This window comes from Pinus tabuliformis, chromosome 9 (genome assembly GCF_031772625.1).
Source record: "Pinus tabuliformis cultivar Carrire ecotype Pingquan chromosome 9, CPIR1, whole genome shotgun sequence".
NCBI classification, from domain to species: Eukaryota; Viridiplantae; Streptophyta; class Pinopsida; order Pinales; family Pinaceae; genus Pinus; species Pinus tabuliformis.
Genome location: NC_142307.1, coordinates 1799838377 through 1799862080, shown reverse-complemented (window position 1 = coordinate 1799862080; position 23704 = coordinate 1799838377). Strand labels below are relative to the sequence as shown.

General features: G+C 37.5%; 4 non-coding genes across 4 annotated transcripts; 3 read left to right on the top strand and 1 right to left on the bottom strand.

Moving 5' to 3' along the window:
• Positions 1-16153: 16153 nt before the first annotated feature.
• On the top strand, positions 16154-16224 carry TRNAC-GCA (transfer RNA cysteine (anticodon GCA)). The gene has a single exon. It is a non-coding gene; the product is annotated as a tRNA-Cys (tRNA).
• A 2279-nt stretch (positions 16225-18503) lies between these two features.
• Positions 18504-18587, bottom strand: TRNAY-GUA (transfer RNA tyrosine (anticodon GUA)). Its single transcript has one exon. It is a non-coding gene; the product is annotated as a tRNA-Tyr (tRNA).
• A 4408-nt stretch (positions 18588-22995) lies between these two features.
• On the top strand, positions 22996-23069 carry TRNAP-UGG (transfer RNA proline (anticodon UGG)). The gene has a single exon. It is a non-coding gene; the product is annotated as a tRNA-Pro (tRNA).
• Positions 23070-23227: 158 nt separating this feature from the next.
• On the top strand, positions 23228-23301 carry TRNAW-CCA (transfer RNA tryptophan (anticodon CCA)). The gene has a single exon. It is a non-coding gene; the product is annotated as a tRNA-Trp (tRNA).
• Positions 23302-23704: the final 403 nt, after the last annotated feature.

Genomic DNA, 23704 nt, shown 5'->3' with positions numbered 1-23704 from the left:
AATTTCGAATATATCCAGGTATCCGTTATGTTCCGGATAAAAGTAAGCTATTTGTTTCTTCTACTGTCAAAGGAGCCGACTGAGAATTGTTTGAGCAACTCAACTGTAATCGTTGACCCCTCGCCAATTGATCTTGGTAGCTTTATCAAGATCGAAGCAAATTGTGCAAAAGCTTCAACTCTCAAATTGAGCTAACTCTAATTTCATCAACTTTCTAGCTACCTTTTTCATAGCTTTTATCTGAGCCGCAGATCCTACTCTAGTGATGGAAATACCCACATTAATAGCAGGTCGGATCCCGGCATTGAATAGATCGGCCGATGAAAATATTTGTCCATCGGTAATGGAAATTGCATTAGTGGAATATAAGCTGAAACATCTCCAGCTTGAGTCTCAACTATTGGTAGAGCAGTAACACTCCCCTCAACCTAACTGGGAACTTAATTTAGCTGCTCTTTCCAAGAGACGGGAAATGCAAATAGAAACATCCCCTCCCGATAGCTTCTTATAACGCCAGGTGGTCTTCTTAATAGAAGAGACATTTGTCGATAACTTGTGCCTGTTTGGAGAGATCATCATAAATGATGATGTGTGTTGTTTTTTATACATGAAGTATTCAGCACAAAGTTGCTCCTGTATAAGGGGCGAGATATTGTAATGTAGGGGAGAAACCGCAGTTTCCGCTACTACAATGGTTATTGCCATTGCGCCACGTTCTCTCGAATGTATTAACTACCTGAGCCACGGAAGAAGCTCTTTGACCAATTGCTACATAGACACAGATTACATTTTGACTCTTTTGATTAAGAATAGTATCTGTAGCTACTGCTGTCTTGCCGGTCTGTCTGTCCCCAATAATTAATTCTCGCTGACCACGCCCTATAGGAATCATAGAATCAATAGCAATAAGCCCCGTTTGAAGGGGTTCATATACGGAACGTCTTGATATAATACCTGGAGCGGGAGATTCAATCAGTCGAAATTCGGAAGCTGAAATTTTACCCTTACCATCAATGGGTTGGGCTAGAGCATTTACAACACGACCCAAATACGCATCACTTACTGGTATCTGAGCAATTTTTCCTGTTGCTCTCACGGAACTACCTTCTTGTATCATCAAGCCATCGCCCATTAATACAGCTCCAACATTATCCGATCCCAAATTTAGGGCAATGCCTACTGTACCATCTCCAAATTCCACTAATTCCCCTGCCATTACTTCATCAAGACCATGAATACGAGCAATGCCATCTCCTACTTGAAGTACGGTGCCAAGATTACCAACTCTTACTTCGTTGTTATATTGTTCGATCTGTTTCCGTATAATACTACTAATTTCGTCGAGTCTAATACTTCCCATTAGCACTTATTAATTATCTGTTCAGAAATAGGTCCTTAACCTTTTTAATTATCTATTGAGAAATAGGACCTATAACAACTAATCATTTGTGTTCATCATGGTTCTAAGCAGGCCAATATTGTGATCGATCGTACGTAAATGTAACTCAGTATTCAAACGACTATTCAAAGTTCCTATAGCTCTTCGTAAAGCTTGGCGAGAAACTTGTTGTCGGATCTGGTCAAATGCTCTTTGCTGTTCGGAGTAAATCGTCTCATTCTTGGGATCCTCTAATTGTTCCAAATTATCAGAAGCAGTATTGAGGAGATCCTCTTTCTCTCGTTCTATTTGGGAGTTTCCATTTACCTGGATTTCGTCCGCTATCATTTCCACGTTCCTTAAGCAAGCCCGAGCTTTCTCGAGCTGATCGATAGCTCCTTTACATAGTTCTTCCGAATTCCGAATAGTCTCCAATATTTTCTGTTTACGGTTATCTAATAGATTACTTAATGAAAGTAGATTATCTATTCACAAATTTCACGAATTCATAATCTCTTCCCAAACCGAACACGAATCTTTCGATTCATTCGGCTCTCCTGCTCAGTTCTTTTTTATTCCCCAGGAACGTATACGTTCCCTTCACACCAAGCTTGCCCTTTCCGTTCCGTTTACGGAAGATTAGAATCAATTTATAAAAGACCGAGATCTCCGAAGGGCTCTTCCAGCAAAAGGGATTTGCAATTATCAAGAAAGTTTTATGTTGTTTTTGTTTCCCCTTTTCTCTCCTCTTCTTCCCTCATGAAAATTGAATCGTTCCATTCAATCAATTAATTTGTGCCTCCTCCTTTTTGTTCTATCGAATAAATTCCCTTCTGTTTAGGTCGTCAGTTCAGCATTGGAACTAAAATTGGATGGGAGATTGGGACTATTTTTCAGTAAATAGATCAAATTATTCCATTGATATGAATGTTATATATCGGATCAATCTCCAACTATGCCTTTGAATCCATCTCATCTTGACACAGCGGTGGAAAGAATACCCAGTTAGTTGTGCTTAGACTTCAAACAGTTCAGCTTTAACCATTCTAGTGGTCCTCCCTCATTGGTTGTTATAAACTAAGAGTTCATTTCCCAATCAATTACGAAATGCTATAGTTCTTCGCTATTCCCCATTCGGAAGTAATTCGTTGAGATTATGCACTTTTCTATCTCCAAAGTGCAGCTGGTTGGGCCCAGCCATATTATTCGAATATACAACTCGCACACACTCCCTTTCCAAAATAGATCAGTACACTAAGCACCACACTTGAATTTATTATATTTGTTTCTAAAATATTGGTATTTGATCCGAAACCCCCAGCGGAAGGCCAATAACTCAAGGAAATGAAAGGATCAATTACATTTTTCATACGCTCTCCCCTCATAGATAAGGATATGTTCTACAGAATTTTGTTATTTTCTTATTTGATCCTATCTAGTTCTGGATAATAATATTTGGGATACTTAACTTAGTCCCAGGTCTTTTATAAGGATAAAAAGAATTTGCTTGCCCTATCCACTCCCTTCCCTGCCGCACGCGTCATGAATCTTTCCGACCGAAGTATAGTTATAGGAAGAATAATTCATTTGCTAATTATTCAGATCAGCCTCTCCTGCAGTTTAACAAGTAAATTATTGGAGAAATACTAATGTAATGACGAGGTGTAGGGATCTTTTTTTTCAGGATTAAACAAAGGGATTCGCAAATAGAAGCGCTAGGGCCACAACTAGTCCATAAATAGTTAAAGCTTCCATAAAAGCTAAACTTAGCAGTAAGGTACCTCGTATTTTACCTTCTGCTTCTGGTTGTCTCGCAATACCTTCTACAGCTTGGCCCGCAGCAGTGCCCTGGCCAACGCCAGGTCCAATGGAAGCAAGCCCTACAGATAATCCAGCAGCAATAACGGAAGCAGCAGAAATTAAGGGATCCATGGTAATCTCCTCTTACTAAGGTTGGGAAATAGTTGATAATACGACAGTTTCATCTATTGAGTGTTCACCAATGGTAAAATTATGGAACGATTTCTTCCGAACAACTAAGAACAAAAATATTTATTGATGATATCAAAGTGATAATATCAACGAATAGGGTATCCCTTATGCAAATATTTCATCATAAAAAGATTTATTCTTCATAATATTCAAAATAAAGATTCCATTTTATTGGGCATATGAATTCTTATAACGGAGAGAGAATAGACTGCGTAAGAGCCTATAAGTCATTATATATCACATCTATAGATGTGATATTAATCCATATAATCTATAAGGCTTATAATCAATATAAATGGATTAATATATGAAACGAACTATATACAAAGTAAACACGTTCGAAAAAATCCTCCCCTTAATGGGAACAAAAATTTAATCGTTCTACGCCGGTACATTCTTTACTCAAACAACTCCGATTAGTGAACCTGTTCGATCCTATTATCATATTTCTATACAAATGGACCAATCGGATCCACTCTATCTGGAGATCTAATGGACAGAAGTAGTTAACTGATCTTAAATCTTGTTACCAAGCTCTTTTTACTAAGAAATCTGATTTGCTTCTACCATACATATCAAGTCATGCGTTGGTACGATACTTAGAAAATATTCTGTCTGATTGGACAGTGATTTAATGATGACCCTCCATGGATTCACCTATATAAGCTGCAGCTAGAGTTGCAAAGATCAGAGCTTGAATACCGCTCGTAAATAATCCCAGGAACATTACAGGTATAGGAACTATTAAAGGTACCGGAGAAACAAGAACAGCAACTACCAATTCGTCAGCTAATATATTTCCAAAAAGTCGAAAACTAAGTGATAAAGGTTTTGTAAAATCTTCTAAGATGTTAATTGGTAAAAGTATTGGGGTTGGTTGAATATATTTACCAAAATAACCTAACCCCTTCTTTGTAAGACCTGCATAGAAATATGCTACTGACGTAAGTAAAGCTAGAGCAACCGTAGTATTAATATCATTTGTAGGTGCGGCTAACTCCCCCTGAGGTAATTTTAGAATTCCCCAAGGAAGAAGAGCACCTGACCAGTTAGAAACAAAGATAAATAGAAACATAGTTCCAATAAAGGGAACCCAGGGACCATATTCTTCCTCCCCAATCTGAGTTCTGGTCAAGTCCCGAAAAAATTCGAGAATATATTCAACAAAATTTTGACCACCGGTAGGAATGGTTTGTGGATCTCGAACAGCTATGGTAGCTGAACCTAATAAGACAGCAATTACAACCCAAGAAGTTAGAAGTACCTGTCCATGAACTTGAAACCCCCCTATTTGCCAATAAAAATGTTGACCCACCTCCACACCGGATATCTCATAGATATGATTCAGTGTGCTAATAGGAGATCGTACGATATCCATATCCATATTACCCCCTTGTAAAGATGAACTTAAAGAAGAAAATAAATTATTTTTGTCAAATGAGAGATTCCTCAATTATTTCACTCTCATCAGAATTTTTGATGTCACGAGATAATAAAAAGGGTATTCCATTAAGAATATTTTTCAATTTGGAGCAGCCAACCAAATCAATAAATGAAATTCCCTCTTACGAGATCTTGGATGGAATAGCAGCCAACTCAGTAAATCCTCAGGTCCTCCCCCCCCTTTTTTTTATTTTTTTTTATTACTTTCTATTAGCCCTTCATATAGCTATAATGACCTTAATGCCCTTCCTTCGCAAATTGCTGACGTTAATCTGTTCAGGATCAATTGGATTGAAGCTATACCATCATCATTGGCTGGAATTGGGATATCCACGAGATCTGGATCACAATCTGTATCAACCAAGCAAATTGTCGGAATACCCAAAGTTCTACATTCCCCAAGAGCAATGGATTCTTCTCGTTGATTGGTAATTATAGCAATATCGGGTAAGCTTGTCATATATCTAATCCCACCTAGATATTTCTGCAATTGGTCTAATTGTCTCTTGAGCATAGCTGCTTCTTTTTTTGGAAGTTGATTGAATCGTCCCGTATCTTGTTCTTTTTTTAAATCCTTGAACTTCTGAAGTCTCGTCTCTGTAGTAGACCAATTAGTTAACATACCACCAAGCCATTTTCTATTTACATAATGACATCGAGCTTCTGTAGCAGCTGATGCTACTAAATCAGTTGCTTGATATTTCGTACCGACTATCAGGAATTGTTTTCCTCTACCTGCTATATCAAACAGCAAATCACAAGCTTCTGATAAAGAACGAGCAGTTTTAGCCAGATTTATAATATGAGTATCTTTACGCTCTGTAAAAATGTAAGGTGCCATCTTAGGGTTCCATTTCCTAGTTTTATGCCCTAAATGAACTCTTGCTTCCATCATCTCTTCCAAATCAATGTTCCAATATCTTCTGCTCATTCTCGTTCGCTTTCCTCCCCAAAATAGCGAAATAAAATGTATCGTAATATCTAATTATTCCAACGGAATCAATTACATCTCAAAGATTGCCTGTCTGTCTAGTACGTGATAGAAACGTTCTCACTCATAGAATATTTGATATTCTTCCTATTATAGAAGAGATATTCATGAACATAACAAGAAATCTATTTCTCAAGACTATTTCTCAAGACTATTTTAATTGCTGTTTTAATATATTGTGATATTTGTAAGAATTGTCTTGAAAGGAAAAAAAATCTACTTTGTCATGATGAAATAAAATGTCCTTCACTTTGTTGCTAAATAGATTCCTATTCCCTATTCTTGGATCTATTCCGTTTCGTTTCCCTGAACGGTGAATATGTTGCCCAGTACCGGCAGGTATCATCCCCCCGAGAATAACATTTTCCTTCAAGCCTTTCAACCAATCGATGCGACCTTGTAGAGCAGCTTTAGCTAAGACCCGAGCAGTTTCTTGGAAACTCGCTTCGGATATAAAACTTTGAGTATTCAGAGATGCCCTTGTTATTCCTAATAACATGGTTTGATAGTAGATTGCCTCTTCCAGAGCACGATCCATTCTCTGTGCTCGTGATAATACAATGAGTTCCCCCGGTGAAAAAACATTAGCCGTTCCATCTTCTGAAATTAAGACTTTCGATGTCATTTGGCGTACAATAACCTCTATATGCTTATCACCAATTCGTACCCCTTGGGATCGGTAAACTTTTTGAATCTGATTGACCAAATGAATCTGACTTTGTTCCATAGTTATCCTAGCGCTTATGAATAACCCCCAAAGACTTCCAAGAAATCTTGTCATATCTCCGGTCCAATTTTCAAAACTTTCTTTCAGATTCATCGATATTGAATTATTCAAACGGGCTTCTGACAATTGTTCAACTTTAGGAAGACCTTGAATTATATCACTGGATTTGAACCTTTCATATATCAATGTTATCAATGTATCTCCTTTGTCAAGAATTTTTCCATAATGACTATGGACAGTTGCTTTTCGAGTAGCCAAATAAGGTTTAGCTGATCTAATGACTAAAGATTCCTCATCAACTGCTATAATTTGACCAGATTCGGGGAGTGGTTCATCCTCGGATATCCATACACTTTCAGGAATCAATTGTCCAAGACTAACTACTGGAAATGTTTTTTCGCAGAATTCGGATTCGGATGAGGAAGAGCACCAATTTGGACCCAATAGATTGGAAATGATGTTCCTGCACGGATCGAAATGATAAATTATCATATTTTCGTCCATGAAATAATATTTAGGTACTTGGAAAGTATTGAAAGAATTGTGGAAAATGGAATGTTTCTTTGATAATACTTTTTTATAAGTTAGAAAATGGGAGGATGGAAAACGGTTGGTTATACTATGTAAATTACCCAAGAGACCTGAAAATTCAATGATTTTTCTCATAGGATCCTTTCTATTTGATTGATTTCCCGTATCATAACATTTAGAATCATTGAATAGAACGATTCGAAAATAGTCGGATGGTGATAGAACCATAAAAGATCCACTGTCTTCTTCCCCATTAGATAATGAACAAATAATTCCTTGATGCTTACTAATTAATTGACTCGCCCCATTGGAAGATAAAAGATTAGTGTGGTCCAAATTGTTATGGAACATCAAATTTGGACTTGTTTTATTGTCCCTTCTCCCCATGAAAAAAGGGGGTATTTCATCAAGCTAATTTGAACCATATTGTTAACGATCTTATTTGTTCTTACTGAAATAAGAGAAACATAAGCCTCAGATTCTATAGAATCTATTTGTTCCCAATCAAATCCTATACAAGTTCGAACCAATGGAATACTTATATCACTCATTACTTGGATTCGTTCACCGTCTTCATACGAAATAGAATAGCTAATTTGAATCTGCAAGTTGTCCCCTTCCCTCGATAAATCTAGGGAAAACGGTGTTGTCATATTCGACCCATCAGGTATTCCATGTTCTACGTTAGAATATCCAAAAATGGAATTTCTCTGTAGAATACCACTTTTGGGTATTCTAAGAATCGCATCAGGACAAGGTATTATTTTTTTTTCCCATTCTTTATCACACTGCAATGAGACGATGAATCGATTCATTTGCTTTTTCCCCTTAATATTGTAATTATTAGGGTAAAAGACATAAATAGAGTCTCGATGCTTGTTGGATATGGTCCGATCAGTTTCAGTTTCTGAATAACTGAAGATTTGTTCTTCCTTCTCATAGCAATTTGAGTCACCTGATCTATGTTCCACTTGATCCACGTAAGAATCGGAAAGTGATTGATGTTTGGCAACAAAAGGTTGAACATATACTTGATCCTGATACTTATGAAATGGAAAGGGTACTACACGGGATCCGTATATACCTCCCGATAATATCCATAGATAACCCGTCCTGAGTATAGGATGAACATTACCCTGTACATATTCAGGTGCATGACACACATTGGTACTCCAGTGCATTTCTCCTTCTAAGTCAGAATATATATTTTTGCGAACTTTTTCCTTGAAGGAAGATGTTCTAGCACGAACCTCGGCAATAAGCTGTTCCGATTCCACATATTGATCATTCTGAACCAAAAGCAAACTTTGTGGTGGAATGGTTAAGTTCTGTACTTGATCCTGACCATCAATAGTAATGGATAAGTTATTATGACATAGATAAGCAGGATGTCCATTACGTGTACGTGTGGGATAAACCAAATTTTCATTGAATTCAATCTTTCCATTGAAAGGGGCTCGTATATGTTCTGCAATATCACCAGTAAATACCCCCCCGGTATGAAAAGTCCTTAGTGTTAGTTGAGTTCCTGGTTCTCCAATGGATTGGCCCGCAATAATACCTACTGCTTCTCCTAATTCAATCAAGTGACTGTGAGTAGTACTCCGACCATAACATAATTGACAAATCCGAGATATACTCTTGCAAGTAAAGGGGGTTCGTATATATATTGGTTGTGTTCGAAGGTTTATTAATTGATTGGCAAGTCCAACTCCAATATCCTGATTGCGCGTGGCAATGCATCTCCTATTTATATATACATCGTCTGCTAGCACACGGCCAATCAGTATTTGTGTTCGTACAACAATTTCATTTCTGTCCCTCTCTCGACCTCGAATGGGACTTACGAAAATACCTTGGATAGTGCCACAATCTGTTCTACGTACTACAATGTGTTGAACTACTTCAACGAGTCTACGTGTGAGGTATCCAGCATCTGCTGTTCGTACAGCAGTATCCACAACTCCTTTACGAGCCCCATAACAGGAAATAATATATTCCGTTAAAGAGAGCCCTTCGCGTAAATTCCGTCGAATGGGTAGATCGATGATTTGTCCTTGAGGATCTGACATTAATCCTCTCATACCTACTAATTGGTGAACCTGAGATGTACTTCCCCTAGCTCCTGAGAAGGACATCACATGTACTGGATTTAAGGGATCAGTCATGCTAAAATTCGGATTCATTTCTTTTCTCAAATATTCACTGGTAGCATACCATATCTCAATCGATTGACGTAATTTTTCCACTGCGTGTACATTCCCATAATGATTCTGTTTCTCCGAAACAGAACCTTGTTGCTCCGCATCTTGGACGAGCCATCCTTTGGAAGGCGCTGTTAAAAGATCATCAATTCCTAATGAAATAGCTGTATCAGTAGCTTGTTGAAAACCCGAAGTCTTGAGTTGATCCAAGATATGTGATGTATATGTCATTCCGAAGTGATCTATTAATCTGCTAATAAGCTTTTTAATGGCAGTTTTATCCATCACTTTATTATAAAAGGGCAAATTATCAAAGGGCAATCTAGTTCGTTCCTTCATAAGGAAAAATCTCCATATTTTCATGAGCAGGATTAAGCAATGGGTTCAAGCCGGTTATTCGAAGGCTTCCTCGATCTCTATATCTGCACTAATGAAAAAATCATAAGATCAATAACATTAGATCCTGAGAGCTGGTAGTGATTTATTTGGGTGTTCAGAACAGGCAAACCCTTGTATGGCTTCTTCCATTTCTCGATTGAAACGAGTACGACCAACAGTTGTTCGAATGTATATATTAAGGATTTCTCCCATTCTACCTTTTCTTATTCGATAATGTTCATGGATTTCGTGGAAAGTACCCAAAGATTCGTATTGAACTTCGATAGGGGCTTCTTGGTTTACTGAGGTAATGATACGTAAATCCACTTCCCCCCACCGGAGCCATAAGGGGCTGTATAAGTCAATTCGTTTCTGTCGGTAAGCTCTGAGCACATCATCATAACTATAAAAGGAAGGTTTCTTACAAGAAAAGCTTTTATTTTCCGAGTGATACGGATGGTACCTATTCCCATAAATACCTTGACTATTTTGGACCGTTGATATATAAAGTCCAAGAAGCATATCCTGAGTCGGTATAGAAATAGGATCCCCGATAGCTGGAGACAAAAGATTTGTCTCAGAAAACATGAGTAAACGAGCTTCTGCTCTAGCTTCCAGAGATAAAGGTACATGGACAGCCATCTGATCTCCGTCGAAGTCTGCATTAAATCCCCCACAAACCGATGGATGTAAACGAATGGCACGTCCTTCTACTAAAATAGGTTGAAACGCTTGTATTCCCAATTTGTGTAAGGTAGGTGCTCGATTCAACAATATGGGATGTCCTTGCATAACCTCTTGAAGTACTTCCCATACAATGGGTCCCTTATCTCGAATCATACTTTTAGCAGTTCTTAGGTTGGGAGCAATATGTCGTCCGATGAGACTACGAATTAAAAATGCTTGAAAAAGCTCTATTGCTATTTCTGAGGGTAATCCACATTGGTACAATGATAGAAAGGGACCCACCACAATAACGGAACGACCTGAATAATCAACTCGTTTGCCTAGTAAATTTTCACGAAATCTTCCCTCTTTGCCTTCGATCACATCTGAGAACGATTTATAAGGCCTATTATGACTGTCTCTCATTGGTTGTCTGCAGATACCATTATCGAGAAGTGCATCTACGGCTTCCTGGATCAATTTTGTTTGATAAATAACAAATGACTCAGATCCACTTCTTGCTAATAAATTTGTAAGAGTATTATTCCGATTGATAACTCTTCGATAAAGTTCATTTAGATCTGACGAGGTAATAAGTCCACCTTCACCTAATTGAACGATTGGCCTCGGTTCGGGAGGAAGAACTGGTAATAGGCATAAGACCATCCATTTTGGTTCTATATTTGTTCGGAGAAAATGTTTAGCCAATTTCATGCGTCCAACCAGAAAATCCTTTCTTCTTCTAATTTTTTCATCCTCCCATCTATCCACAGTAGATTCTTGGTTCTCTTCCAATCTATTCCATTTCAATTCCACCAAGTTCTTCCATTCCATATGTGAACGATCTATAATCATTTGCAGATCCAGACCCATTAGTTGTTTCCCGATAGCATCTCCCCCAGTAGCTATTTCTCTCTCTTTAAATGTTCCAGAACCCCGAGGAAAGAGGTAATAAGGACGAGCAGAGAGGTAATGAGGAATAATCTCTCTCCAGGATTGAATCTCATAATCGAATGTACCCCGTGATCTCAATAAAGTTGGTTTGTTAGCTATGGGCCTAGCAAGAAAAAGATTTGGATAGGTTATTCTAAGATTTCCCCCCCTTCAGGATCGGACGTGAAAGTTTCCTCTCATCCGGCTCAAGTAACTAAAAAAAAAGATGCAAAAACTCTTTTTCGCTCTGAAGAGAGATCGCTACTCTCTGCTCAAGTTCCAAGTGAAATTGAGTATTCCTTTATGTTATGATTCTACAACATAGATATGGAATTATTGAGCAGTCTCCTCCCTTTCGAACAATCCTTTTCTTCTTGAAAGACCTTCAATTAGGGATTTACTTGTCTTTATCTCGTTCCATTTGATCCTTTAGGTTCCTGCTTGCTTTGCTTTACTTCGATGGTTACAATACTATTGATCGAAGCATATGTGCGATGAATAGACTCCTATAGCCATATCTTCGGTCCGGAATACCTCTATTCAGGGCTAACCCAAATAAAAGAGAATGAAATTCAAATTCCATTATCTGAAAGAAGTGTTTTCACGAAGTTCAATTAGCAATTTGATAAATAATATCTAAACCCTGGACTAATTCCTCTTTCTCAGCATCTTGAAAAGATGCTTATAATTCTGAGCTTCATGCTACTCCTCTGGAGGGTCATGTCAGAGCTAAAGGCATCCCAATGAGATTTAATAGGATGACAGTTCCTGATTACGGATCTGTATGATCGGAACTTGTGATCAAGTCACACATCGCAGTATACTGGACCTTCTAATTCTTTCCGAGTTTTAGCTAATAGATTCGCAATATAACTGGGAAGGCGTTTCAAATACCATACGTGAACCACCGGACATGCCAGTTTAATGTATCCCATTTGATATCTTCGAATTCGAGAATCAACGAATTCAACTCCACATTGTGTGCAAAATTTTGCATCTATCTTCTCATTTCCAATCCCTGGAGAATTTCCACAAGAACAAACTCTACTTTTGATAGGTCCAAAGATTCTTTCACAAAACGATCCATCTCTTTCTGGTTTATTAGTTTCATAATGTAGAGTATGAGGTTTAGTCACCTGTCCAACTATCTCACCATTAGGTAAAATTTTTTCGGACCAAGCACAAATCTGTTCGGGAGAAGCTAATCCAATTCGAAGTTGTTGATGTTTATTCTGGTCAATCATAAAAGATCTCAATTTATTGTGATCAAACTTCCTCTCTATCTATCTGAAAGTTTTTCTCAGATATAATAGCATGATTCAATTCTAGAGCTAAAGATCGTAATTCTCGAATGAGCAATCGGAAAGATTCTGGAGCAGTGTCAGGTTTAGGTATTGGCCCTCCAGTGATAATGGCACCAAGTACTTCATTACGAGTTCTAATATGGTCAGATTTGAGAGTAAGCATCTCTTGTAAAATATAAGCAACACCAAAACCTTCTAGAGCCCAAACTTCCATTTCTCCTATTCGTTGCCCCCCTCGTTTGGATTTTCCTCTAAGAGGTTGTTGTGTAACCCGTGCATAAGGTCCACTCGAACGTGCATGTATTTTCTCATCAACTTGATGACTCAATTTCGACATATAAGCTTTTCCTATTGTAACAGGTTGTTCAAAAACATCTCCTGTTCTTCCATCAATTAATCTATGTTTTCCAGGATGATCTGGTTCGAATACCCATGGATTAGCTGTTTGCTCACTAGCTTTGTAAAGTTCAGGAAACACTAGTTTTCTCGAAGCTTCTCGCTCGTATTTTTCGTCAAAAGGTGTTATTCTATAATGTTTGTTCATCGGGTTTCCTGCTAAACCGGGCAAACATTCAAAGATCTGTCCTACATTCATTCGTGAAGGTACCCCTAATGGATTCAATACCATATCAACTGGTATTCCATTTTGCAAATAGGGCATATCTTGTCTGGGCAAAACTATTGAAATAATACCTTTATTACCATGCCTTCCAGCTACTTTATCACCCACTTGTATCTTACGTTTTTGTGATATATATACGTGTACTGTTTCCGCATTATCACCGGAATCATCTACTCTATTGATCCATCTCACGTCGATAACTCGACCCCTTCCACCTATAGGTGCTCTGAGACAATTTTCTCTCGCAGTGGATACCTCAATACCAAATATGGTTTGTAATAATCTTCCTTCTGGGGTACATAATGATTCTTCTATTGTTTGAGGCGTTAATTTACCTACCAAAACATCACCTGTTTCTATCCAAGATCCTAGCATTACAAGACCATTTTCGTCCAAATGACGAAGTGAATGAGCATCTAAATGAGGTATTTCTCTAGTGATTCTTTCAGGACCCTGGCTCGTCATACAGATTTCAATCCTGTATCTTACGATATGGAAAGAGGTATAAATATCTTCATATACCAGACGTTCACTAATGAGTATTGCGTCTTCGAAATTGTATCCTTCCCATGGCATATAAGCTACTAAAACGTTTTTTCCCAAAGATAGTTCTCCGCCTACCGTAGTCGCACCATCCGCCAGAATTTGTCCCTTCTTTACACATTCCCCTTGATGAATTTTAGGTTTTTGATGCGTACAAGTATTGGTATTAGAACGTTGATATATAACCGATTCTGTTCGTACAGTGTCTCCATTAACCGATGAAGTTATATTTACAGCATCGATATACTCGATCCTTCCCTCTTGTGTAGCTATAGCTACACTTCCTGAATCTAGAGCTGCTTGACCTTCCAACCCAGTTCCGGCAATGCACTTCTCGGGTCGAAAAAGTGGAACTGCTTGACGCTGCATATTAGAACCCATTAGAGCGCGATTCGCATCATTATGTTCGAGAAAAGGAATAAGGGAAACTCCAACGGAAAAATATTGGAAAGGAAAAATACTTCTGAAATGGATTTGTTCCCATGCAATAACTATAAATTCTTGTCGGTATCGAGCTGGAGTAATTTGTTCCTCTTGAATTCCTTGATTTAACGCCAAAGAATTTCCCGTAGCTATCCGATAGTATTCATCCTCATCTTCTCCCGGTAGTAGATAAACCATATGTTCTTCTCTCGATCTCTCGGAGATCTTATAGAATGGACTTTGTAAAGAACCACAATCACCAATCTTTGCATGAATAGATAATGATGCAACAAGTCCAGCATTCATTCCTTCGGACGTATCGATTGGACAAATACGCCCATAATAACTGGGATGAATATCCCGTGTCCGAAAACTAGCAGTTCGCCCTGTTAAGCCCCCAGGACCTAAATGGCTCAATTTTCGCCCATGAGCTATTTCCGTCAATGGATTAGTTTGATCCAAAAATTGGGATAAGGGGTGTGAACCAAAAAAATCTTGAAAAGTGTTTTTTAATAGAGTTGAAGTGACCAAGTTCTGAGGAGTTGATCTGCGCTTGGTTGCTCTGTGTATAGTTCTTTTAACTGCATCTTCTAAACGACCTAGAGCTAATCTAAATTGATTCTGTAATAAATCTGCTACAGAACGAATCCGTCGATTTCTGAGGTGATCTATATCATCGAGTGTACCCATTCCAAATTTAACCCCGATAAGGTAATCCACAGCAGCCAATACATCTTGTGGTAATGAAAAAATCTCGTTCTCGGGTATATCAAGGTTCAGTTTTTGGTTCAGATTTCGTCGACCAATCTTTCCCAATTCACATCTTTTTCGGAAAAATTTTTCTTGCAATTCTTTACATAGAGACTCGGAAAATACCAAATCGCCACTTATACAGTAGAGTTTTTTATAAAACTCCAGAATGGCTTTTTCCCTCGACCATAGATATTCCTCCCGCTCCCACCTCTCCTTCTTCTTCAATAAAAATAAAAATCTTTCGGGATAGCGAGTATTGTCCAGAATCTCTTCGAGATTTAAACCCATAGCTGATAATAGAACTGGAATAGATATTTTTTGTTTTCTGCTTACACGAGCCCATATCCTTTCTCCCACATCGATCTCTAATTTCGATCTTCTTCCCCAATCTGAAATCAGAGTGCCAGTATATATATAATTAATTCTATTATGGTCTAATTCCGAACGGTAATAAATACCAGGACTTATTAATATTTGATTAACTACGACTCTGTAAATCCCATTTACTACAAATGTTCCATGGGAATTCATTAAAGGAATATTTCCGAGAAATACAGTTTGTTTCTGTATCTTCCTACTATTCCTCCGAATCGATCTTGCTGGTACATATAATTCAGAGTAATATGTAAGGGACTGATATACAGCATCTCTCTCTTTGATGAAAGGTTCTGCTAATTCATATTCATTACCAAAAAGCCTGAATTCAATTTCTTTATCTATATCCTCAATTTTTGGAAAATTATGAAGTTCTTCCATCAAGCCCTGATCGATAAAACGACAAAATCCTTCAAATTGTATCTTACCAAATTCAGGGATTGTAAACGCTCCCTCATTTTCATCTAATCGCATTGGAAGTTTCCCATCTGTAGAAAAATCTATTAAATTATTCCCGATTGATCTATATGGATCAATCCGACAAAAAAGATTCGGATGTATATTCAGTCTTCACTATATCCCATGAAATTCTACCCGTATCCAGATATACTTCCAATAAAAAAAAAAAGGATAAGGAAGAGGTACTTTGATACTTTCTTCCAACCACGTGAAATGGAGCTATGAACGAATGAATCAAACCATTCTTAAATGTTAATCTCACTTAGAAAATTTCCTAATGAAAATAGTCAGATCGAAAGAAAGACGGAGAACAAATTAGATCCATTTCCTTTATGGTTGACTTTAGCATACATCTCATACTATACTTAAAGGACGGACGAATGACTTGAAAGGACAAAAGATTCGATCTGTCCATGGGATTCCCATATCTCGGCGACATAGCCAAGCGGTAAGGCAGAGGACTGCAAATCCTCCATCCCCAGTTCGAATCCGGGTGTCGCCTTGTTGAGGTAAGTAAATGGAAGGAAAAGTCTGTATTTCCATTACAGAACCTCTGGAGACATATTGGTACATATTACCAATATAGATAGTGAGTTACGTACATTTGATCCCGATTCCGTCGTGAATGTACGACCCTCGAGTTAGTTATAGTAACTTGTTGGTCAATGAACAAATGGATTTATTGATCTCTCATATCAGCTCGAACGTCAGTAACGTTCAGAATGCAAAGGTGGTCATTTCAACTTCAACTTTGCACTATGGTTAATAGTTCCCTTATCATCTCGATGATGAAATCATTATTTTTTAGAGAACATGATCCGTATGGATATAGTCGGTATAACTTGGGCTGCTTTAATGGTAGTTTTTACATTTTCCCTTTCACTCGTAGTATGGGGGAGAAGTGGGCTATAATGGTAATGCTTAAGAATCAATTATTGCGTTCCTTCCATATCATGCATGGTAATATATTCTGTTCCATAAGGATCCAGTAATATTGAATCTTCGTTCCAAATTGAAACACTCTACATGGAATTATTTCCTCTTTATCCCCGTAAGGGATGTACGTAATCCCTTATCATTATCATTTTCCTATGAAAAATCTTATTTTCTTCAACAGGTTTGAATTCATTAGTTCTTTTCTAGAATGAGTCGATAATATCATTTCTTCCACTGAAGAACGATCTCTCTTCTCTTTCTTAGTAGGAATAGAAAGAGTCCCTGTTTTATCGGATGGTTCCGAATTGAATTGATCGGATCTGATATGAATTCCGTTCTCGGAAAAATATGGGACATAAGTCTAAGTCATAGATTCCTTTGCTTTTTCATATACCATTTCAAGTGCTATATCTAACATGTGCTAGATATAGATGTTCGTACCGAAAAAAAGATGTTCAACTTTGATCCTAAAGAATCCGCAAGTACGTTCAGAATTAAGTCTGTCTGCATTGGGTCTATTTTTCCAGGAGCAGGAAGAAGGTGATGTGATCAGCTCCGCTATTTTATGGTACGAGGTCCTTCATCCTACATTTACCATATATGGATAAGTACCATTAAGATATATTTATCCATATATGGGTGTAAAAGAAGAAGTAGTACAAAAGAAAAGGTTAGATATTCTTTTCCTCCGTACTACTTCTTCTTTTCTTTTCAAAAAAAATTAAAAGCAATCCCTACCCTGTATTGTTGTAATACAATAGATCCACCCTATATTGTTGTAATATAAAAGATCTCATAACCTATTTTATACTTATGATCTGGATCATAAAGATCTATCTAGTGATCAGCAATCAATTGATTTTCATCAAAATCAATTGCTTCCACTGCTTGCACTGGCCGTTTTGACGTAAGGGATAAGTAGAAAAGCAGTAGGAACTGCAAGGAACAGTAGAACAGCAATAAATGCAAGGGTATTTACTTCCATGATCTCCTTATTTTAACTTTGTTCAAAAATAGCTCGAGATTTGATCTCATTTTGATCTCATTTTGATCTCATAGAGATGAATGAATCTTTCTTTCAAGATCCATGAAATAGATGTATGTCATTGATAGAATTGGTTCGAGTAACGGAATCTAACTAATGGATTGAATGAATTCTTCGATGGAAATAGTATAACCTAATACGATCACTTTTGATAAGACTAGTAGTAAAAACTTACGTGCATCAGAAAACGTTCCGATCAACACATGTCTGGTATAATTTCGAAAGAATAGGATTCGTACGAATAAGAACCTTATGCTCCTCCAGAAGACGTTCGTCAGACATGAGAGATATTTTGCTTGGATCTCCACGATTTAGATGGAATTGTGAATCTATCCCGCTTCGGTGATGATATAGAAAGAAGTATCCCATATCGAATTTATCCAGAGGCCCACCCCATGACCCTGGAATGATAAGGACTAGTCCGTCCAGATCCTGACATGATCATTCACAGTTCACTTACTATTGGATCGGGACTGACGGGACTCGAACCCGCAACTTCCGTCTTGACAGGGCGGTACTCTAACCAATTGAGCTACAATCCCAATACAGTACAGTTCACCTACTATTAGATAATATTTATTTCATGATAGGTGCTAGATAGGTCATATAGATTATGCGAGTGCTAGGTCGATTAAATATCTTATCCTTCTCTTTCATTTTTGAAATGTATCGATTCATACGGAATTGGGCATCTACGATATGAATAGATATCGATGTCGGGGTTCAATAACCAATTATCTTTTCATTCATGATTAGCATGAATATAACCATACCGATAGATTGGTATTGATGATATTGGTTGGGTCGAGCTGGATTTGAACCAGCGTAGGCATATTGCCAACGGATTTACAGTCCGTCCTCATTAACCACTCGGGCATCGACCCAGGAACAAGACAGTAATTTAAAATTATTTAGGATACCTAACGAATGGATCATGGTACCCCCAGGGGAAGTTGAATCCCCGTTGCCTCCTTGAAAGAGAGATGTCCTGATCCACTAGACGATAGGGGCCACCAATCTATTCTTTATAATATGAAAGTGATCGGGAAGTTGTCAATAATATTACAAGAATTCTTGGTTTCCTCAAGGTTTTTTTCAATAAACTTGCCTATCGATAAAATGGAGTCCCTTCAGAAATTAAATATTGCAACTAAAACAACTCTAAAGCAATTTACGGAATCTATATTTGTGATCCATCGGCCCAGTTCCGATAAAAAAGACTTTATGGACTCAAATTATACAAAATGTTTCATACTTGATAATTTTGATAATTTAAATAATTTTGATAATTTTGATAATTTAAATAATTTTGATAATTTTGATAATTTAAATAATTTAAATAATTTAAATTATTTAAATAATTTAAATAGTGAATGGGGCTTATCGTTCTCTGATCGAAGTTATCCGGAAAAGACTCAAAAAAATATAAATGGGTTGGTTGGACAAAAGATCGATCCGTATGTTACAATCGGATCGTGGCGGGTATAGTTTAGCGGTAAAAGTGTGATTCGTTACATTATCAACTCGAATAATGGAAGGATCTTTTACATGGATCTTTGATCCATCTAAAGCTCTATTTCCAGATAGGTTCAAAACCTCCCCTATACCATCCATCCAGAGTTCATATGTTACACAACTTCATATACTTTACGTTCCCATATTAGAGTATAGTGCTTCACTTCTTTCCATTAAAACAAATGCCCGTTGGTGTTCCAAAAGTGCCTTTCCGAGCCCCTGGAGATGAAGATGCAACTTGGGTCGACTTATACAACCGACTTTATCGAGAGAGATTACTTTTTTTGGCTCAGGATATCAATCACGAGATTGCAAATCAACTCATGGGTCTCATGGTATATTTGAGTGCAGAAGATTCAAATAAAGATATTTTCTCATTTATCAACTGTCCCGGTGGATCAGTAATACCAGGGGTAGGTCTTTTCGATATGATGCAAGCAATAGTACCAGATGTACATACAATATGCATGGGGGTAGCTGCTTCAATGGGATCTTTCATCCTAATCGGGGGAGAAATGCCTAAACGTATAGCATTACCTCACGCTAGGGTTATGATCCACCAACCTGCTAGTTCCTATTATGACGGATCGGCTGCAGATTTTCATAACGAATCGAAACACGTAACGATGCTTCGCGATTACATAACCAGATGTTATATAGAAAGAACGGACCAACCCGGAGAGGTAATTCAACGGGACCTGAACAGAGATGTTTTTATGTCAGCAACAGAAGCCCAAGCTTATGGCATTGTTGATGTCGTAGCGGAAGGTTGATCTCATAGCGGAAGATCCTCTTTTTTAATTTATTTTTATAATGAACTGTAAACTGTGATCTCTTTGTTCCTTTTCAAAAAAAAAAAAGGGGGGGGGGGAAGTGATTCATTTCATAATCACCTGATATGGTATGGTTAGGATCAATCCGAACCAGTTGATTCCGCATACAATACAGCTAGAATGCCCACTATTCAACAACTTATTAGAAATGCAAGACAGCCAATAGAGAATAGAAAAAAATCTCCTGCTCTTCGAGGATGTCCTCAGCGTAGAGGAGTATGTGCTAGGGTGTATGTGCGACTCGTTTGGATCAGAAACTTAAACAGACTGGGAAATTCTTACAACGGAATAACAGAAGAATTTTCCCGCTGTAATCAAGTAAAGATCCATCATCTAACCTTACCGGGGATGAAATTTATGGTTTCCATTGGTGCAAATCCAATCACCTTGATGTGGGATGAAAAGCAATTCCTCATTGGTAGCGAATGGTCATCAATCCATTGAGCGGGGAAATCATGCAAATTGAAGAAGCATAAAGTTTATGCTCATATTGCCGCGAGAACGGAACAACAGGGTCAGCTACCTGGCCAACCCCAGAATTACATGTCGTTACTGTATTAATAGATCTTGTAATGAGAGTATTTATTACTTAATGATTCAAGAGTAGAGCTGGAGATGGTAAACCGTACAAGTTACCGATAACATACTCATCTCATATTTCGGAAATGAATAAAAGGCTCCGGCGTATAGAGAGGACCTTACCGTTGGAGAAAGAACCATAGAAACGATGAAACCCATGATTTTTTCTCATTCTCAGTACAAGGTCCCAGTCCTTGCCTACCAGGAAGATGCCTATCCAAAGGGAATTATGGTTGGGAAGGTTGCAGTAGCAAAAGCCATTGGAACTTTTATTTTCTAAATAAGAAGAATCAGTGTTATTCTCAATGGACCAAACAAAACAAATGACTAACCGAGAAAAATATTAGCGATTCATGAGAGTAAACTTCAATGACCAGAGTGAAACGTGGATATATAGCTCGAAAACGTCGGAAAAAAATTCTTGCATTTGTATCAGGCTCTCGAGGGGCCCATTCGAAACTTTTTCGAACTGCTAACCAACGGAAAGCTAGAGCCTTAGTTTCCGCCCACCGAGATAGAGGTAAACGCAAGAGAGATCTTCGTCGTTTGTGGATTACTCGGATCAATGCAGCAGCTCGTGCCAATGGGGTTTCTTATAATAGATTCATCCAATATTTGTACAAGAGGCAGTTGCTTCCAAATCGTAAAACACTTGCACAAATAGCTGTATTAGATAGTAATTGCTTTTCCACCATCTTTAACAACTTATCGTATGATGAAATAGGTTAGGTATAGATGAAATAAATAGGTAAAGATGGAATGGATAGAACAGATTCTCCCGGAGAATTCCCTCCGGGAAGGTCGAAATATTGAAAAGTTTTTTCATATTGGATTGGAAATGAACGAAAAGAATTCAATCCAATTCTTTTCCAAAAATGAAATCCTGTTGACTTTTTCAACAATAGACTCAAGATCTGCATCTTTATCGAACATATATTCCAGCTCCGATTTGATTAAGGAGTAGGCTTATTTCCCATGGATCAAATTAGTTTTCATTATAAAGAAAAGGTAACAAAGATAGAATACGAGCTCGTTTAATAGCGTTAGTCATTAGACGTTGTTGTTTTGAAGTTAATCTATTCACTCGGCCGGATAATATTTTTCCTTGCTCACTAATAAATCGACTAATTAGGCTCATATTTTTATAATCGATCCGATCTCCCGACCTAATAGGTGACAAATGTCTACGAATTGGTTTCAAATATCTACGAATTGGTTTCAAACGTCTGCGAATTGGTTTCAAATGTCTACGAAAAGATTGCTTGGGTTTATCCATAGTTTGTTTCATGAACCTTTTGAATACTATTTATTCAAAATCTTTTTTAAATATTGTTCCATTAAAGATCTTGTTGAAATACCATTTCTTTTTATATCTGTGATTTATTCCTATCCATGGGTAGTACGTTTAATCTCTTTTTTTTATCTCTCCATGAATGGTATGCTTGTAACAATAGGGACAAAATTTATTTGATTCCAATCGAATAGGTGTATTGCGTCGATTTTTCCGAGTCGTATATCTAGAAATCCCCGGGAATCTTTTATAAACACTATCTTGGGTACAACTAGTGCACTCCAAAGTAATTGTTACTCTTATATCTCCGCTCTTGGCCATAAACTTACTCTGAATATTGGTTTTGCTTTTCGACCTCAAAAATAAAAAGGGAAAAAGGGATAGAAGTTGATAGCCGGAGATCCTACGGTGAAACATTTGAAAGTAAAAAAATGATTGATCAGGAGTGAGTTTTCAGTTTTACTTACAAAATTGAATGTGGAAAGAATCTTTAGATCGATATTTCTACTTGAATTCTACCCCCTTCCAGTCCTAAACTTAGATCCTTTTTGGGGCTGAATGCACTAATTTCTCCAAGAGGTAGGAGAAGTCAATCTAGCACAATCTTTTTTCCCTTGGCTTTAAGAAAAAAATTAAGAAAAGGAAAGAGAAAGAAAAAGAGCATCTGGAAAAAAACGATTGATTTCTATCAATAGGGCGGCTAAAAAACTGACGCATAAAATAGCTAACACAGGCGCTGTGGAAAGATAGGTCTTTAGATCTTGCATTGTAAATTCTCCTTATTGATCATAATGTGTAAGTGATTCAACCGTATCAATAGTATAGTTATGAATCCTAGAGAAAACTCGGAACTGATGAATATATATATAATGTGATCCGGGCTGTGGTCCTATTTATAGAAAAGGAAAAAGATGTTTCATCACCATAATTAATAGTGATATTCTAGATAATAGACCTTACATGTATAAAGTCTTTTCACTCACGAGACCGAAGAGAAATGAAGGTGGAAAAATGTGGGAAACATATTTCTAATTCTATAAAATAAAATTAAAATAACATTGTCTAATGATTAGAAGGGATGTAGCGCAGCTTGGTAGCGTGTTTGTTTTGGGTACAAAATGTCGCAGGTTCAAATCCTGTCATCCCTACCTTTCCCTTCTTTTCTATGGAAAGAAAGGAATGAAAGATCATTTGATATCGATTCGACGGGAACATCAAATAATTGAATCGTATCAGATGCGAAAGTGTTTTGCTCTAAGAGTATCAACAAAAGGTATTTTTCCTTCATCTCCGAATATTAAAGAAAGCGCTCTTAGTTCAGTTCGGTAGAACGTAGGTCTCCAAAACCTGATGCCGTAGGTTCAAATCCTACAGAGCGTGATTCTGTTCCTATCAAATCCAACCCTCAAAATTATCGATAATTCATTCCAACTGGAACGAGCAATGGAATCTGACCTCCTAGGAAAAGTAGGAGGCCAATGAAATTGGAGGATATTCCAGGATCAAATATCCAATTGATCACCACGTCGGTATTGTGAATATGCAGTTACGAATAATCCGGCCAAAGTTATAGGAATTAGACCTAACACAATTCCGGATGGCAAAGCCTCAATCATTTCTATTCAACGGAATAAGTAGGGATAATAGCTATACTGGATAGTACCCTTAATTTGCTATGAATCTCAATGATCAGAAATTTATATAGAGGGAATAAACAAAATTATTGAAATTGAAATAGTGAACTGAGAGGGTTTCCCCTTCCTTCATTTTGAATAAGTTGTAT